The sequence below is a fragment of the Drosophila mauritiana genome, chromosome 2R (assembly GCF_004382145.1).
Source record: "Drosophila mauritiana strain mau12 chromosome 2R, ASM438214v1, whole genome shotgun sequence".
NCBI lineage: Eukaryota > Metazoa > Arthropoda > Insecta > Diptera > Drosophilidae > Drosophila > Drosophila mauritiana.
In genome coordinates this window covers 17,350,153-17,363,357 of record NC_046668.1, presented here as the reverse complement: position 1 = coordinate 17,363,357, position 13,205 = coordinate 17,350,153, and positions in this window count along the sequence as shown.

The following is a 13,205-nucleotide window of genomic DNA, read 5'->3' as shown; positions in this document are numbered from 1 at the left end:
AATTGACTAACTTTTCAGTCCAGTGCCGACCGCACGCACGTCTGTATTGTTTGTAGCTGGGCAAAATGTCAGCGCATTGAAATGTCAAAGTTCAAGTGCACACTCACGCCCCAAAAAGTGGGTGTGGCCGGTCGGGCGGACGGACGGCATGGGAGATGGATTACGCATTGGCATTATCAACGCCGGAACAGGCCAAAGCCGACAAATGGCCCAAAAATCGATACAACATGTAGGGCCCAGGGGCTGGGCGTGCGGAATTGGAATTCGTGTAATTCGTTTCGGTACTTCACGTTCACATCCCGGCCCCTCTTCACGTACTTTTTCCATCTGCCTGTCTCTGGCTGCAAGTAAGCTCATTAACAGTGGCCCTCTGCAGATGGAAAATGGAAAATGGAGTGTTGAGTGCTTGGTCGGTGCTCAAGAGCCGAAACTCAGGTGTGCCATTCAAGAGCCATCAGTCAATGGGCCGTAACCACATTTGCCACTTCACAATGTTCGAAGTGCGATGAAAAATGTTAATTTTTCGTGTTAGAAAATATAAACATGGAACCCGATACTTTCCAGTAGTTTTAGCATGTCTTTTGGTCGGAAAATCTCTAGGAATAGAATATTATGTTTCATAGTTCTCGCCTACTCGCTGGTCCAACAATTATGAGATTCACTGTAGATCCGGACACAATCAAGTAAGCCAGGAATAATATTTACCAACACTTTTAATTTCCTGTTGGCCCGGGGACAAATGTCCTGCGGCAGCGCCATTATTAAACGAAAAAAGAATTACAAAATCTGTTCGGAAAGTGAGTGAAAATTTCGGATGCCAGCAAAGTTCGGGGTAATGACAAATTAAATAGCTTCAACTTGAGCAGTCAGGCCATGCAAATAATAATAATAATTCCACTCGGGAACTTTTCGATTTGAACCGTGCGGCAAATGAGGCAGGAGAAACTGAAAAGGACGAGTGTCCCAAATGTGTCATATCATCGATATATCTACCTCACACACACACACAGGCTCATGTGGAGGTGCGTGCCTGTGTATGCGGGCCTTTATTAGCCTAGTAGCATTATTAATTTCCTCTCTGGCACACAGCAATGGCAATAGCTGCAGGATAATGCCAATAAAATTCGTTTTATTAAAAAATTCTTTTGCCAAAAAATTCCATAAATCGAATAAATATCGAGTGGCACTTCGGCAATCGTTAAGGGATGACGGTGTAGGGTGGGCGGTGTGCGGGGGATCTGGGAACTGCGGGGCAGTTAATATGCCACATGAGTGGGGCAGGCATTCGACAGGCGGCAGTAGGACCAAAATCCCGCTCTGTTTGCTTGGGCATCAATTTTTGAAGTCTCCTTGAGCCGCACCGAGCGAACTTTGGCCAAGCAATTCAAAAGGTATTAAAAGTATTAAAACGGAAATAAGTGCGGCCCAAGCACATACATATATATATATATGTCTATCTATCTATTGGTGGTCCGCATTAGGATCTTCGAGGATGTGTGGGTAACTTTTAATTGAATTGCATTGAGAGAGTGCAAATTGCTTTAAATGATTAAGGGCTTATAGCCATTGCTTTTACTAAGACCCAGCCACATGCTTATGCACAGGGAAAATAAACTTGTAGTTCAACTTGATATTAACTTTAGAATAAATGACTATTTCCAATAAAAAACTTCTGATATTTGGCTTTTACATTCCATTGATTTTTCAGCAATTTAGGCTTATATAATTTATATAATATTAATTTATAATAGGTATGTTGTGAGTACTGTATAACTAATTTTCTTTTATGCCTGTCTACAGTTGAGCTTAACTGCAGTGGTTTGTGACCAGATACTATCGAGGTGTTATAAACCTGAACGCTATTCATTAAAGTGCTGCAGGTGAGACAGCTCATAAAATCGCGTTAACATCTAGGAGCGGTAAAAAGAGGAGATGGGCAAAAAGTAAGCAGGTAAGTACGAATACTTAAAGCTTCTGGCGCCAAACAAACTCATTGCGAAGTTGTTGACACCACCGGGGGTGGCCCATTCAATGGACTTGGCCAGGACACAAAAGATGAGTGTCCACCGCCCTGGAAAACTTCGACTTTGTGAAGACTTTTTGCAAATTGCGGCCAAGTGCACTTTTCGTTGCCTTCGAATCTGATGCCGCATTGTGGTGCCTGCTCCGGCCATGGACATTTGACAGGTGGGACAGCTTGTTGGCTTGGAGGTACTGGGGAGACAGGACGGTCTGTGTGCCCGGCGAACTACGGCTGCTGCCTGTCTGCACTAATTACGAAATAATTGAAATCATTACGCAAAATGAGTGCCAGCAAGTTAAAGTTCCTAACGGCTAGGGTTTCAGTTAATGAAAGCACCAGCTCAATATCTCAGTGAATGCTCTGCCATCTCTCTAGCGCAAACACGAGTCCGTAGCGCACTTAACTCATGAACGGTTGTGGCTATTGCAACGAATCGGAAATATTGCAATTTACTACTTCAATATGCACGGAAGAACCTCGTTAGCAGGGACACCTGCAAGACTAAGTAGATGTTTAGCTAGAAATAGAGATGTTTAATACTTTATCGGCGATTCGAAACTTCAGAAAGTGAATCCAACGACTGACGACTGTAGCTGGAAATCTGCTATCGCTTTTGGCCAGCAGCTTTTGGCGCTAACAACTAGCGCAAAATGCCAAAAAGGACACGTACGTAATGAACACAAACACGTACGAAGCAATAACGGCAGGAACATCAGCGACAACGCTCCAGACTTGGCCCACAGATAGGACCTGGCTTAAAGTTTCAGCTGGCAAAGTTGCAATAGCGCAGATGAGGCAAAAAGACAGGACACCCAACCAACCAGCCACCAGCCGGCAGCCTTTTTGGCCAAGCACGAACGGCAGATGCGGAAGAAAAAACTCAAACTTGCTGGCAAAAGTTTTGCAGTTGCTGCATTTGTAGTTTCTCCTAACCGAAGGGTGATGGGAGCGGTCTTGGGTTAGGGCTTCTCTTAGGTCCTGGATCTAAAAATGGGTGTGGGCGCTGTCCTGGGCACAAGGAGCAGGGAGCAGGGATGAGGAGGATGTGCAGCCGGCGTGACGCTCAACGCCAGCGGAAGTTGCCAGCCCGTCCTGTCGACTGTTGCATTTTGGAAGCTTCGAAGCTGCCAACTGGGAACGGAGATAAACACAGAAAAAAAGGGAGAGCCCATGGGATTCATTTTAATATGCACTTCGGAGAATATAAAATAAATAAATTAATATTCAAATTTATACACACTTTTTATTGCTTTAGTTAACTAAGTCCCTTTTGAATACATGCAAAGTTTAATACGACAATGAAAAGGTATTTAATTAAATGCATTATTATATATTTTATTATTAACAATATATTATTGATTGACTAGTTGTACTAGTAATACAATAATTATTACAAATTTAAACATTAAGTGAGTCGTATAACTATATTAATTATTGTATTATTACTGTCCTAAAGCATATTACCACTATTTGCTTAGGATTTTAAACTTAGATTAATGAAATATAAGCCAACCCTCCCACATTTCTGCCAGTGTACGAGTTAGGAAGCACTTGCTGGTAGTTGCTGTTGCTGCAGTTGTTGCAGTTGCAGTTTTTGTTGCTGTCCTTCTTGTTGCCAGTTACAAGTGCCGTTTGCTTAATTTTTATGCACTTTTGCAGGGTGTGCATGTGTGCGTATCTCCCGAGCGTGTGTGGCGCTAGTAGTGCTAGTGTGTAGAGCAGTTATTGCTCTTGTTGGTTTTCTGCATATTTACTTGGCGGTGGAATGAGGGGGCATTGGGGCGCTGGGGGAGCTATTGCGTAAACGAGGCTGCCCTGCTGGGCTGCCAAGTTTCGCACAGTTGAAGGGTAAACTTTTCGCCGAACGGCGTGGCCTTGGCTAAGTTCAGACACTGACATTGTGACTTCCGTGCCAGCCGCCCACAGCCACGATAAATGAACCCGAAATTGAAATTTAATGTAGCATCATCGGTTGCAGCGGCAACGCAACATCTGCACGGCCATCATTTGCATACGTATGTAAATGTATGCAGCTGATGGGATTTATGGCCATTACCATCACGCGATCTGATTTCAATGGAGTTTCAAGTAATTCGTATTAACAGTGCTTCTTATATATAGACGTTCATTTTGTATGGCCACCATCATATCAGTTTAAATAGGGCTGGTCTTTAAAGACTTCTCTTTATAAACTGACTTGTGTTTTACAGCTTCCCTTTATTAATAAATATTCTATTTGTAAAACACACTATTTTCTACATTTTTATACACGTTCGTTGAATTTATTGATTTTAACTCAAAAAGCTCGATTGAGTTTTTCATTATAAAAAGTTTGTTATAAATATCCAACCACAAGTATTAATTGCAAATAAAATGAATATTCGACTATCATATTTCTATTTCTAATCTAGTTAACATTTTTTCAAAATTACCAAAAATTTATTCGTTATTCTTCTTAATCAATTATCGCAATAATTCATGTTAGAATCAGCGTTGACACCTGAGAATCAAAATTCATGTCATCAATGCCACTCCTTGCAATCTGGTAAGTAATGGTCAGAACACTTATCTGGTGGTACAATGTTTTTAGTCCTTTGGTCCTTCTGATCCTTGCATGTCTCTGGTCCGCCACCGACATCATACCACGCCTTTTTCGCACCTTTCTGCCTTTGTTGTGCGCCGCTTGCGTGTTTGTTTAAGTTTCAGATTCGTTTTCGCTTTCGTTTCGCCATTCATCGGCTGTCTCGGCTTCGTCCTCGATTCGCCTTTTTACCTTTAAAAGTCTACACGCAGAGAAGTACTCTATGCGTTTTAGCCAAATGGCTGTTTTTCTATTTACTCCATAGAGATTGAAATGTGTGTTCCCATCTCTCTTATACGCGAGCTCTTATACCCGTATCACGTATACGCGGCGTGGACTGTAGAGTTTTTTCCAATCTTATCAGCCAAGTGGGGTGATGGAAACTCTGGGGCTGCATTTGCCGGTAGACTGGCACTGTCACGTTCCTTTGGGCAGCGACTGTAACCAGTTTCCCTCATTATAATGAACTCTTTTCCCATTAACTTCCCTTGCTCATTTATCTTTCACTGTACACTGTAAGTAAACAGAATCAAGAAGCTGACTACCTAGGTTGCAAAATATATAAACAATAAAATTGGATGTAATAATACTATGCTTTATGTTTAATTAAGACACAAGTAGATGATTTTACGTTTTCAGTTCAATTAAATTTAACTCGCCCTGTTTATTACTGTAATAATTTGTATATTTAATTCAGATAATTAATTTTCAAACAATCTAGCCTTTCTAGTTCATTCTTAAGGAACACAAGTTTCATATTTTCTTGGCATGACTTTTCGCATCCACATCCGTTTGACGTTAATTAGCGGTTATCATATTTCTGCTCCACCGCAACCAGCCAGTTAGCCAATGCAATGCACCTGCACTCGCTTATTGCAATTTATGGCGTGCAGCGGAGACTTGTTAGCTGACTTTTGCCTCTGGCCGGGGCAATCGGAATGGAATGAAAAGCAAACCAAAGGCAGGCACGCCAGCCAACTCCAAAACTCCGTTGGCATTTCCGGCCAGGTCGTGTCCAGAAAGCAGGACCCACCCATTTTCCCCATACCATTTTCGATTTTCTGGCTGGGCGTTGCGTGCCATTTAGCCGCAAGCTGTCATTTTATTGTTAGCCAAATACAAATCAAAGTGCGCTAATAACAGTCAACAGCAGTGCCAGCACGAGCGCCTCCTTTCCAGTGGGCGTGGCAGACCGACCATGGCATGCAAGGCAAAGTTGACACCTACCGCCCACTCGAAAGCAGTGGGTGGTGGTGGGCGTTGGGTGGTGTGCGCTGTGGGTGGTTTGCTGTGTTTTTTGGACGCCAGCTGGATGGCGGCTAATTCCCTTTGATTGCAGTGCAAAAGTGTGAAATTAAAATTCAGCGCGTGCTAAACCTTCTGGGCACAATAGTTCTCTTGAATGGGTGCACATAAAAAAATGCAAGGATTTATGTATATTTTTATTACCTTCAACTTTTAGTACTTTGGACTTTTTGTATAACAAAAGTGTAAGTTTAATGTATATCATTACTTATTGTATTAATTCCTGAAGCTAAATACATTATGCATTTCTTACCGTGTAGCTGTGTTTATTTTTGTTCCGCTTGCTCTTGTGTTTTGTCAATTTTCTGGATTTTGTTAATTTTTGGCACGTCCCTGGGCTGCTCGCTGCATTTATCTCTTCATTCAGCGACTGCTGGCCATGTTAATGAAGTGACTAATGGCCAACGTAGTCGGCTAACAAGGGGAAGTAAACAGTTTTCGCTGCCAAAACTAGGACTCGCGATAGCTTTAAGTGGAAGGCAGTGAATGGAAGAATCTGGCACATGTTGACCAAACTTGAAGGGCTGAGCTTGGCCCAGCCCCAGGACTCACACATGCTTGAAAAGCGCAGAGTGGCAACCAAATCCCACTCAGAAATCGAGAGGGAAATAGGCGAGGGCTCCAGTTACAAAGGAATCCGCATGTTGCAGCTGTCGAGTGACCCCCCGACCAATATATCAGATGTCAGTTGGGCTTTGGCAGCATTTGAAATGTCCAGAGAGTCCAGACAGCCCAGCCCGGGAACATAAATTGTATCCGAAAGCCCTCCATTGTTGGCCCAGTGTGATTGTGATGAATGCCGGCAGTCGGCCAGTTGGCCAGTTGACCAGTGGAGCAGCAGTTACCTCCCAGTTAGCCAGGTATCATGTGTACCGGCACTGTGTCCTGGGCAGAAAGGCAAAACAAATAGACGCAAAATCCCAAATTAATTTGCAGTGACCAAGCGGCCATACACACATTTCTTGCACAATCAGCAGCCGTAACAAATGGTGGTGCATATATCAGGGCCACACCAGTCCTGGTCCGACCAGACCAAGCCAGACCAGGCCAGACCAGCTAATAAAATGGCCTCATTATGCAGGTAAACGTGGCCAGCCGCTCCTTTTGATGTTTTTATGCCAAAGCATTTAATATCAATTTTCAGCTCCGACATGCAACAGGGCCGAACATGAACCGGAACTGACCCGCCGCTGACCTCACGTACTCGTATCTGAATCGCCTTTCGTGTGTCTAATCGCTAAATGGCCAAAACAAAATAACAAAAATAGCCGAGGCAGAAATAATGTCTGCTCCAATTGTTGCACGCCATCATGCAGGCTCTGCACATGGACGAGGCATGGATATATGTGCAATATATACATTACCAACTGGCCACGCCCCCAAATTGCATGCTCTCACGATAATAGCTTACTTTGCATACAAATTGTTGGCAGCGCCTGTGGAGAAATTGGCTCAAAATAGCCCTGTCTCATGTCAAAGTTGGCAATAAATTTGTAATACTTGCCAAAAGGCGAGCAAACTGGGCGTACTCGGCCCCACCCACAATAAAGAAAGAAAGGGCTCACAAAAGGCAGTAGACCACCTTGGAGAATTTATTTAGCCAGGCCATAAATTATGTCGGCCTCACAAAATAAGATTCCTGGGCGGTAACCAAAATATTGACAAGAGCTTGAACTACTCCAACAAATTTTAATTGCCGCTTTAGCCAAGACAAGCCACATTCGCAAATCCCTCGGGATTCGGAAACACTGATACAAAAAATAATCTGGAGGTATTTTAAAATCAGATAAACAAATGATGAGAACAATAGTATTTATTTTAATGAACTGACTTGAATTCTTTATATATGTAATATGCTTTTATTATATAGACAACATTCATATTTTAACTTAGCGTAATAGCAGTATTTTATTATGTAGATATTTATATATAATAAAATAAATATAAGTATAATTTTGTTATGTGCACGTTTGAAGAGCTCTTAAAGTCTGAATGCCTTTGTTAAACCACAGAGCTACCAAATTTAGGCAGGGAAATCAAGGGACGACACTGTGGGGAATTTCAATTTAACACCAAAGGACGCTGTATGATAAATTGGCCGATACAAAGAGTTATGAGCACGAGGTGACCCCGATAGGCATTTAAATATAAATCAAATGCCAGGAGTGAAACCCCCCGGCCAGACAAACGACCATTGCCAAGGTCAATCCGGGGCCTTCCTGTTGCCAGTGGTTCGTCTGTTTTTATTAACATAAAATGGGAGTGTGGTGCCTTTTTGATGAATCGAAATAGACCCCAAATACGAATACGAAAACGAATACGAATACGAATAATATCAATGCGATTTCTGTGCTGATTTGCGAGGCCTTTGTTTTTGTGCAACAGCGAAAATGGAATAAGAATCCGGGGCTGGATGTGATAAATGGATTTCACGTGGCGCATGATAAATGTTAATTCGTCAACAAAAGCCAAGCAGCTGCTGATGGCGCTCTTTTAGCCTGCTTTTCTCCCAGCTCGAGCGAGACACTGACCTCTGACCCACACCATGGGTTAGATATACTACACCATGCGAGCGCACATATGGTCCACATCCTTCCATTGGGAAATACAAACAGTCTTGACCTCAGCCAGGTATCGCCCCAACAATCAATGTAATTACCTAATGCAGGTCCTGAAAACATTGCCTTGGCATTGCCACTGATTGCGTAACTGCAATTTAATTTCAATTGCAGCATCCTTTAACTTAACAATGCTCGCTAGTTAAGTATTTAAGTGGATAGATACCAACTAAGTTGATACATAACCAATTCAGCAACAGAAGATAAGCTGGGTGAATGATTGAATAAGAAATACTGTCTAATATTCATTACCAATAAAATTAAATGATATGTCTTACTTCCATCTTTTTTATTATAATTTCTTAGCCGCAAATGTGATTATCAAATGCCTGAAACTACAGCAAATGAAATCTCACCTTCAAAAATTCCAGTACCATTCCATGTCCAAATCCATTTAGTGCTCGAAACTGTAAGCCGCTTTTGGTTTGAAGTTTAATTTTCTCTTACTTTGATTTACGCAAACTAAAAAGCACTTTCCAATGTGTTTCCCCTTGGCTTTTCACCACCCCATTTCCCATTATTTATCCAGAACTCTCCGAAAGTTAGTTCTTCTCGTCTACTTCGCCTTTGTGTGTGAGGGAAAACGACTCTTTATCTATTGCAGAGCTATTTACACAGATTTTACCGTGTGACCCTTGCTCGTGGAAATTCCTGTTGATTCTTCGAACTGTTGGTAGTTGGGATTTGGCCATGAATGGAGAGTAGTTATCCCGAAAATCGAAATCTCTTCAGCAGATGTGGTCACGGCCAGATCTGACCATATTATTTATTAAAATATTTATTTAAATGCAGCCAGATGCTCTCTTTTTGCCACGAGAACGAAAACAAAAGCCAGTTCAAAATGGAAATAATAAAAGTGAAAAGTTCTGGCTGCTGTTGGATGCATATAAAAATGTCTGACACGTTGCAAAAATAGTTGGAAAAAAAGGTGGTTTAAAAAACACAAACTAAAACAACAGGAGGAAAAAACTAACAAACGGCGGACAAATGGCAAGGCTAAGTCCAAATGAACACAAAAACAAAACAGAACAAAACAAGCCGGGCTAGCATAGATACATATACACACGTACACACATACAGAGACCCCCTCACAAACACACATGACTACGTTGCTGGCCATAAAAAGTCACTCAAGTGGTATTAAATGTACCACCAAGTGCAGTCGGCATCGGGAAATGGGAAATGGCAAGTGGCAAAGGAAACTGGAAGGAGAGCGGAAACGGATGCTGGAAGGCAGGATGGCCGGGTGGAAGGGTGGCGGAATGGAAGCTTTGAGGAGCACCTGCCACAAAAGGTTAAGAACACTCACACACACAATCGCTCGCCATCAGCGCCGCATGTGTGAGCTCTCGAAATAGAGAAAGCTGGTTTCCCTGGAATCGACTTTCTCCGCTTGCCGTGTAATTTTTGATTGAAACCGAGTGAGCCACTCATCGCTACTCCGGCCCACTTATTTATTTGGAAACTTTTTTGCGGCTGTCCGAGGCATTAGGCATTCCTTTACACTTAACTGCCAAAAAGGTGGCCAGCTGTTGCTTCTGGCCTTCGGCCAATCCGAAGCTCAATGGCTCTGCTCTTTACACAATTTTTATTGTGCACTGGCACGAGACAAACACCCTAAAAAATGAAATAAGACCACTGCACTCCCCTCTGAAAAAAACGAGAAAAAAAGGAACACGCCCAGCAACCAGGCAAAATAAAAGTAATAAGCGAAAAAGGGTTTTTCATTTTGACCAACACCCGTTCACAGCTGGGTCCAGTGGCACAACAATGGGCATGTTTAGAGAAATTAAACCAGGACACGACTATTGCGGTGCACCGAAGCCTGCATTACCCTTGAAAGCCGACTAAAAGGATGATGAAATACGAAAGGTGCAGGAAGTGGGAACACCTGTCACCGACAGTCACTAACTGGGTCAACTTAATGACCCGCTTAAGCATTAAACTAATTTTATAATCCTATTAAATTCCCATCAGAAAATACATTTGAAATTTTCAAGCTAACAAAGTAGCTAGCTTCCAATGCAAAGGACACTATGAAAAATGTAATTCTCTCTTTTGGCTTGGGACTGATCGATCAGAATTCCGAAAGTGTTTACAAAAACCAATTACAGGATTTTCCACCTGAACGCACTGAATCACTAATTGATCCTTTTCGGGTTTCCAGAGACGTTACGTCAGAAAACATTGAATAACTAATTGATCCCAAAGCCACATTCCAGGCCACTGAATGGCCGTTGTGTGTGGACTTGTTGAGCCAACTGAAATGGCTGCCAATACGTTCTATCCACCAGCCACATTTTATTCTTCACCCTGCTTTTGATGCATGTATAAATACCTAACTAAAAAATCCATTTGCCATTCCATTTACCATAAACCTACAACTATTTTGGCACTGAAATGTAAGCCAAAAACCAAATCCGGCTGTCAAATAAAAAACAAACAAAAAGAATGCCCCAACCCCGCCTCGCTAAACCCCATCGTCCGAGCACTTGAACAATTTTCACTTTTATGCAACTTTCGCTTAAAGCGAGTGCACACACACATTTATGTGTACGTAGTATACGTTTATAGTGAAGGTTTGGGATTCGAGGCGGTGCATAAACTTTTACCAGCTCATAAAACAAGCAGAAACAAGTGAACAAAATCGAATGCCCATAAAAATTGCACAGCAGGGTCAGATTCAGATTCATTTAAAAGGAGGTTGGTGCTGCGCTCAGATTGCGTGGTTCAGCGGATTGATTTTCTCTCTCTCTGGTCGAAAATAGGAGCCGGAATGGGCAAACAAATGAAAATCAAACGCTTGGCGATGAAAATCACAAGTAACGGCCACCTAGCCACTTGTCCAACTTTGCCCAGCGATAGTAAAAAGATTAAGCTTTCCGAAAAAGTTGCTTAGAATCGCTCATCCGCCCCGTTGGCGATTGAAAGTTTTCAGCTTGCCGCTGCATACTTTACGGCGCTCCAAGTTTTCGCTCAACGCCATCAGGAGCGCTTTTTATGAGCCCCTGCCATTTGGCCGTCGTAAAATAGCTAAGTTGCCGGCATCGCCCGATGTCAAACGTGTTCCAATTAAACGCCCAGTGCCCCGCCCACTCGTATAGTTAATTTAAATGAAATTTGTAAAATTCGTTTGACGGCACGTGACACATGCAAATATGGCAAATAAAAATTACAACTCATAAAAATTGACTCCCTCCGAAGCGAAGTCATCATTTTGCCCATGAAACTGTGTAGTACAAGGAAACTACACAGGAAATGAATTTTTGACATAATAAATCATGCGAATTTTAATGAAATATCAAATTTCATACTTTGATAATATGAAATCTATTAATGCCTAAAAAATATATCATATAAATTAACCATTTCGACTCTCTCTTTAAAGTTGGTGTTAATTTCGTTTTAAAATCAAATAATCACTAATTTTTCTTGGTGTAAAATGTGCCGAAATGTCGCTACTTGTAGCTGCCACGCCCATACGGGCCATAAAATTGTAGAATATGGGAGGAGAAGCACAAAGCCAGCATGAAACTTGACTACGGGGCACTTTAACAAATTGTTCTTGTGCTTTAAATTCTGCATGCGTTGCACACACACACAGACATTCAGCACACACCCATAATTTGCCGCGTTTTTCTATTGATGCGAAATGTTGATTAAAATGTTGCAAATTGTATTCACTAATTGAAAGGCAAAACTGTCACATTACAAAGGTAATGGCCAGAGGGTTGGATGTAAAGCGGAATTGCCGGCTTTATCAAAGAATTTACGTCTAGTCAATCAAAGGTTAATTGCAAATTGTTGCAAATCAAAGAATTTTATTGCGGGGAAAGAGGATAAGGGTGTAATGTAGCTGTTGAAGGGCGCCATAAGTTGTAGTAAGTAAGCCATAAACTTTCATCGCAACTCGAACGCACAACCACTCGCACTCACATGCATTTTAATCACATAAAACTCACTTATCCTGGCAACATTTTGCGTCATTTGTAAGAGGAAAGTGTGAATACGATGGAAACAGAGGATGGATATGAGAGCACTTTAAGAAATGGGTATATTTCACCAGCGGTTAATTGGAGATTGAACGGGAATTAATTACTAATAAATATATTAAAAAATTTATAAAACAAATAATGATACTATTAAGATTTAAGCCCATTTTATATTAATTGAAACAGCCAAAGAATAATTGAATTAGTTAGAAGTTTTTAATTAGTTGTTTTATTTGGATTTCAGCTGTAAAATGGTAACATTCTTAATCGTATGATAAAATGTGTAGAGTATTAAAACTGCTTGATTGGTTTTTAGATGACTTTCTGCCTTCCCCGTCTCTTTTTTTATCTAACACATTTGCGTTGGAGTATTTGTACTACATACGTGGCGTATGCGCAACATTTGCCGGCAAACAAATTTATGCGGCAACATATAAATCCTGTAACTGTAGCTGCCACAGTTGCTGCTACCAATTCGGTTGCCACTGAGGTTTGCCGTTGTTGTTGTTATACACGCCACACGCAGCTGGCAGTTGGAGGCAAATAGTTTATGCGAAAAGCTCCGAAAAAAGTTTGCAATTTGCTAGCACAGAACATCTTAATTTAATAAAGTGCCCCGGGGGCAGGAAAACCAGGGGGCGTACGGCAGATTTGGAAATTGTTGGGCTGCACGCAGATAAATCTCA